Source organism: Diabrotica virgifera, chromosome 7, assembly GCF_917563875.1.
Source record: "Diabrotica virgifera virgifera chromosome 7, PGI_DIABVI_V3a".
Classification (NCBI taxonomy): Eukaryota; Metazoa; Arthropoda; class Insecta; order Coleoptera; family Chrysomelidae; genus Diabrotica; species Diabrotica virgifera.
Window position 1 is genome coordinate 15,143,668 of NC_065449.1, and position 6,374 is coordinate 15,150,041.

Here is a 6,374-nt window from a genome sequence, read left to right on the forward strand (position 1 = left end):
TAAAAATACCTAGAATAAAATAGAAATTTGTTTTAAATTCGTAGTTACATTTGTTTTGTGAGATTTTTCTCTACGCGCGAATACTTACGTGACAGAAGTGAGCGTGACTGCTCCCGGGTTAATAAAGAAAATGAAAAAAAAACGCTTGTTTAATTTAAACGTTTTAAACGTGTTTTAAACTGTTTTAAATAAAAACTGTTTTAAACATATACACAACACATGTTTAAAACATGTTTAAAACAGTCGTTTAAAACAAAATGTTTAAAACGAAACAACCCTGACATTCAACTACTCTCTCTCTCTCTCTCACTTGCCGCCGGCAAAGCGGCACGTGAGTAAAGCCTAGGGGTTTCCTCGAAAGCGGCACCGACAAACTGCGACCGTAGCACTGCGATGAATTACGTCAGATTACTGTGAAAAATTCAAGGTTCTTCAATGCGGCAATGGAATGTGTAATAACTCAGCAAGCGGTGGCTTCCAACGCATCCTTGGAAACCACTGCTATTATTTTGCGTGGTACAGTTTTTTATGACGTCATTCATCTCAGTGTTACGGTCGCAGTTTGTCGGTGCCGCTTTCGAGGAAACCGAGACTTAAGGGAGCAACACGATGCTGTCGTCACATTCCATTCTTGAAGAGTCGTTCGGTTTTTTCAGTAAATGAGTTGTGAGGACATTGGCGAAGAACTGATGTGAACACCTCACTCTCGTCGATATCGTATTTCGGGCAATATTTCCGGCAACGGCAGCAGCAGTGGCAATGGCTGAGTATAAATCCGGCATAAAATGAGCAATCTTAAAGGTCGATTACATTCAAACTAAGCGAGATATGCTGCAAAAAAATTGATGACATGTATTTGAACAAAAAATGAGAAGTATATGTGAACCTCATCCACCAGAATTTAAATGCATCGTTTTCCTTCTACAATACCTTTTATTATAGTGTTATTTCTATGTTCAAAAAGTTGAACGGGTTCAAAATTAATGGTTTTTGAAAAAAATAAGATCAAATTATAGAGCTCATTTTTAAATTTTCACTAGTAATACCACTAGAGGTCAAATTATTTCAATTATTGGGACTCGGGAAATTTTCAAAATATTCATGATCTCAAAAAAATTTCCGGATATTAATTTGACTTCGCGTGGTATTCGGTAAGAAAATTCCACACCAAATTTGCATTTGAAAATCCAAAGCTGCATGAACAGATTAATAGCGCGCCATAGCTTTGTCAGCAATTATTTAGGCTTTCAAATTCGTAATTTCTACTCATTGTAGTTGCATGGGAATACCATTTCAAGATAGAAAATAGTATATTCTTCAATTTTACATAAGTTTTGAGTAACTACAAGTGATAGAAAATGAATCAAAACTAAATTATGTAAACAAATAAAAACCAGTCTGTCAAAAATGTTCTGTTATTGTAAACGTCAAAAAATTTCCACTATCATTCGCTGTTGGGTACCCCACGAGCAAAAAATTTCCGATAAAATACCTCCGTTGCCATGGTGATCTGTCAAAATAACGTATTTTGATTGGTTCAAAATTGAAGGTGTGGAATTTTCTTAAAAATCTTCCTTTTTCTCCATATAACTTGAAAATTATAAGAGATACAGTAATGAAAAATAAAAACAAATTGTTTATCTATAAAACCCTACATTTTTGGGTGGTACCTTTATTTCGTATCTCTTATCATTTTCGAGTTACATGGAGAAAAAGGAAGATTTTTAAGAAAATTTAAAAATGCGCTCTATAATTTGATCGTATTTTTTCAAAAACCATTCATTTTAAACTAGTCCAACTTTTCAAACATAGAAATAACACTATAATAAAAAGTATTTTAAAAGGAAAACGATGCATTTAAATTATGATGGATGATGGGTTAAATATACTTCTCAGTTCTTCTTAAAATACATTGGTCATCAATTTTTTTGCGGCAGATCTCGCTTAGTTTGAATATAATCAACATTTTAAAGGTCTTTTCAAGCACTACAAAAGGAATTAGTGGCATTATACACCTAAAATCGACCATTTTGCTATTATTTCCTTTCCTTTATTGCTTTTGCTTTAAGTTGAAAACACCAATTTGAGCATGCACCAAAAAACATACTCTTTTCACCTACCAAATCTCTTTTTTTATTACCTATAACTAGAAGATTTATGAAGGAATGAGTCTCTTTATTTTTTTATACGCTACAAAAATATTATACAGGGTGTCCAGAAACTCTACCGACAAACGAAGGCAGGAGATTCCTCAGATAATTTTAAGACAATTTAACCCAATTCACCTAGTTCGAAAATGCTTTCTAAGGGAGCTAGAGCTCTTTGAAGATGGCGTCATGTAATTAGTTTTCCTTAAATACCTCCAGAACGTTTCTATTTAGAAAAACGAAAATTGGTATGCTTATTTACTTTCCAGAAATGAATCGATTCAATCCATTGTGAATTTCTAGTACCGGTCATAGGTGTCCGTTTTGGGTAGGGCAATGGTTATTTTATCGCCTAACTTTTTTGTATTTAATTTTTAAGCATTTTTGACTCTGAATTATTAAATTGTGAGGTATTCTAGTACTAAAAGATACTCTTACTTTACGTCGATAGGATACACCGTTTTCTAGAAAAATCGATTTGAAAATTTTTCGTTCTTTGAATTTAAAAAAAAAAAGATTAAAAAAAATTTACATTTATTTATATTACATAGTCCTGTCGCCAGGGGGGGTACAACGGCCTTCTTAATTCAGACGGACTTACCCAAGTTTTTTTTATGTATTTTGACCCGTAGAACACGAATTTTTTGGGTAACAGTTTATCCGGATGTCGATAAGATTTTTATAAACAAAGAAGTTGAGGAATTACATAACAGCGATTTCTCGCAAAACAAAACATTTTTTTGGGTCATTCTAACCAAAAAATGTTCCTACAAGTTTTTTCGTAGGATGCATAGTTTTCGAGATAAACGCGGTTGAACTTTCAAAAAATCGAAAAATTGCAATTTTTGAACCCGAATAACGTTTGAATAAAAAATAAAATAGCAATTCTGCTTACCGCCTTTAAAAGTTTAAGTCAAATTGTATCTGTTTTGAATATTTGCATTGCTAAAAATTTATTTTTTGATTGTTAAAAAAAGCTATGAACACATAGTGTTTCCCGTGCCTAATACATGCGTTTTAATGCATGCTACTTAGAAATAGTCCCGCTTGCACTTTTACCTCCTCTACGTACTCGTTCGATTTTAAATGAGAAATCATTGAAACATCACTCAAGCACTAAGTGTTTATAGCTTTGTTTTAACAATAAAATAATACATTTTTAGCAATACAAATAATTAAAACCGATATAATTTGACTTGAACTTTCAAATGCGGTAAAGAGAATTGGTATTTTATTTTTTAATCAAAAGTTTTTCGGGTTCAAAAATTCCAATTTTTCGATTTTTTGAAAGTTCAACCGCGTTTATCTCGAAAACTATGCATCCTACGAAAAAATTTGTAGGAACATTTTTTGGTTAGAATGGCCCAAAAAATACAAAAAAATGTATTGTTTTGCGAGAAATCGCTGTTATGTGATTCCTTAACTTCTTGGTTTATAACAATCTTATCGACATCCGGATCAACTGTTACCCAAAAAATTCGTGTTCTACAGGTCAAAATACATAAAAAAAACTTGGGTAAGTCCCATCTGAATACAGGAGGCCTTTGTACCCCCCTGGCGACAGGACTAACAGAGATTAATCGATTTCATTGTTGGCGAATTTCTAGAAACGGTCATAGGCAGTGGTGTCATGGTGTGGGAACGCGTGGGAACGCCGTTCCCACACTGGTTAAGAAAAGAAATAAAAAATAAATAGAGAATTTAGGTTTTGTAAACAAAAATTAGCAGTGCGTTCCGGCACTGCTAATTTTGCCATGACACCACTGGTCATAGGCGTTCGTTTTGGGTAGGTCAACAGTTATTTTATAGCATAACTTTATTGTCTTTAATTTTTAAGTATTTTTGACACTAGATCATTCAATTATGAGATATTCGAGTACTAAAAGTTACTATTGGTTTAAGTTGGTAAAATACATCGTTTTTTTTTTTAATTTTTTTCAATTTTTTTTTTCAAATTCCCAAAACTAAAAACATTCAAATCGATTTTTATAGAAAACGGTGTATCCTACCGACTTAAAGTAAGAGTACCTTTTAATACTAGAATACCTCACAATTTAATAATCCAGTATCAAAAATGCTTAAAAGTTGAAGACAAAAAAGTTATGCGATAAAATAACCGTTGTTCTACCCAAAACGGACGCCTATGACCGGTACTAGAAATTCGCAATGAATGGAATCGATTCATTTCTGGAAAGTAAATATGTATACAAATTTTCGTTTTTCTAGATAGAAGCGTTCTGGAGGTATTTAAGAAAGACTAATTACATGACGCCATCTTCAAAGAGCTCTAGCTCCCTTAGGAAGCATTTTCGGACTAGGTGAATTGGGTTAAATTGTCTTAAAATTATCTGAGCAATCTCCTGTCTTCGTTTGTCGGTAGAGTTTCTGGACACCCTGTATACAGTTTATTTAGTTAGGAGCAGTTTTTAAGGTATTCGCAAAAAACCGTTCGAAAAGGTGTTATGTTTCAATGAAAATGGCCAATTTTTAACCACGAATAACTCAAAAAGTATCGGGTTCTCAAGAAAAAATTATAGAACAGTTTTTGCTTAGAATTAGGTTCTCTAGCCACTTTCGTGGCTATTTTAACCGAAAAATTTTCCACCCCCGGGAAGGGGTGGGAACCACCCCCAAGATAAAAGCGCACATCCGCATAGGATAGACTTTGTTTCTTGAGCTATTCCCTACTTACTGTGAAAATAGAAAGTAAATCGATGTAGAAGGATGGAATTCGGAGTCAAATACCGTCATTGATTGGCCTATAGGTAATATAAAGATTATAAAAACATTCATTTATTTTTATTGAAATTTAGCCAATCGGCCCCCCTCTTAACGATGCTGGTTCCGCGACTGGCCTCTAGGTACTAGTTGTGACAGGCGGGCACCTTATACCCTAGCGCCGGTATTGACCATATGTAAAATGATGACAGTAAAATTTGTATTAATTTGGTCTTTACACTCTCGAGATTAAAAAAAGGCTCTCCACAGTCTGCAGCGAATTCTGCAATTTTTCGGTCACGTGGTTCGTGGTTCGCAGAGGTGAGGATAGTTTGGAGAGATTAATTGTTTCTGGAAACGTTCCGGGGGGGGGGGGAGAAGATCAAGAGGACGATCGCCAACTAAATGGTCCGACCAAATTAATAATGCAGCTGGAAACTCTTTCTGCGAAGCTCTAGAGCAGCTGAAGATAGAGACAAATGAAAAAAAAATGTTAGGAATACTGGAAGAAATCACGATCCTCAGTAATGGGGAAACGACTAGAGAGAGATCTTACATTCAGTTTACTCTCAAAATTAACACCAAACTCTGATTGTATAAAATATGTATGTTATTTTAAAACATAAAAATGATGTATTTTCGATATGTTATTTCTAATATTATCTATTTATTGTTTATAAGTAGAAAATTGAACATTGTTGTTGACCTTTGTTTACATCGAGAAAGACACGAATTACAAAACACGATGACTAAAACACTAAACATTTTGAAAAACAAAGTAATATCCAGGTGAAAGGTGGCTAGGCTGGTCATAAATAACGAATAATTTACCATACCCTCGCGTGTATGTGTTTCTACCTCTTGACCTATCTGTCTGCACGGAACATTAGCATAATTTGAACACCCGTATTCCTATGGCAAATCGTTATCTACTGGTAAATTGCTTAACATACATACTTTTAAAAATACCAGTCTAGACGAAATAATGTCAGTTGGGCAATACCGTGATGTAATTTTTTTGTAACTGAACAGATTCGAGAAAAACATGTGTTGAAATTTACCATTATTTCCAAGTTTTCAGGGAAAATCGTTCTATAAACACCACAACATATTGATTCACTTTAACTGTATTGTATGTAAAATAAGAGTTGTTGAATTTAACACCAACAGAGAAAACACAGTTTTGAAGGACGATTCGAATGTTACTACCGACAGCGACAGACAATCTCCGACATTTTTGTCTCCTCTCCCACAACCGACAGACGATGAACTGAACTGTCTGAAGCAGCGAAACGACCAGCCAAAGACTGGTGGCCGCCGCTACTAAGGCCTTGTTGCCAAATGGCATGTTTTTTACCTAAGACAAATTACAATATAGCCAAAAAAGAGTAACGCTGAAGAAAGATCACCGTTTGACGTCAATATAATTTTTCAATAATCCTGACGTCGAGGCTATTAACTTCTTTATTCTTAACTCCTTTATTAACGTCGAGGCTATTAACTCATTTA

General features: G+C 34.2%; 1 protein-coding gene across 2 annotated transcripts in view; it reads right to left on the reverse strand.

Moving 5' to 3' along the window:
- LOC126887948 (beta-1,4-N-acetylgalactosaminyltransferase bre-4-like) overlaps positions 1–6,138 on the reverse strand; it is a 115,349-nt gene extending 109,211 nt beyond the window's left edge. Inside the window, exon 1 of one of the 2 annotated variants that reach the window (XM_050655897.1) lies at positions 5,927–6,138. The gene's annotated coding sequence lies outside the window, so the exon portion shown is untranslated. Of the gene's footprint in view, positions 1–5,822 lie in introns of both variants that reach the window. The other variant, XM_050655898.1, reaches the window with a different exon arrangement.
- Positions 6,139–6,374: the final 236 nt, after the last annotated feature.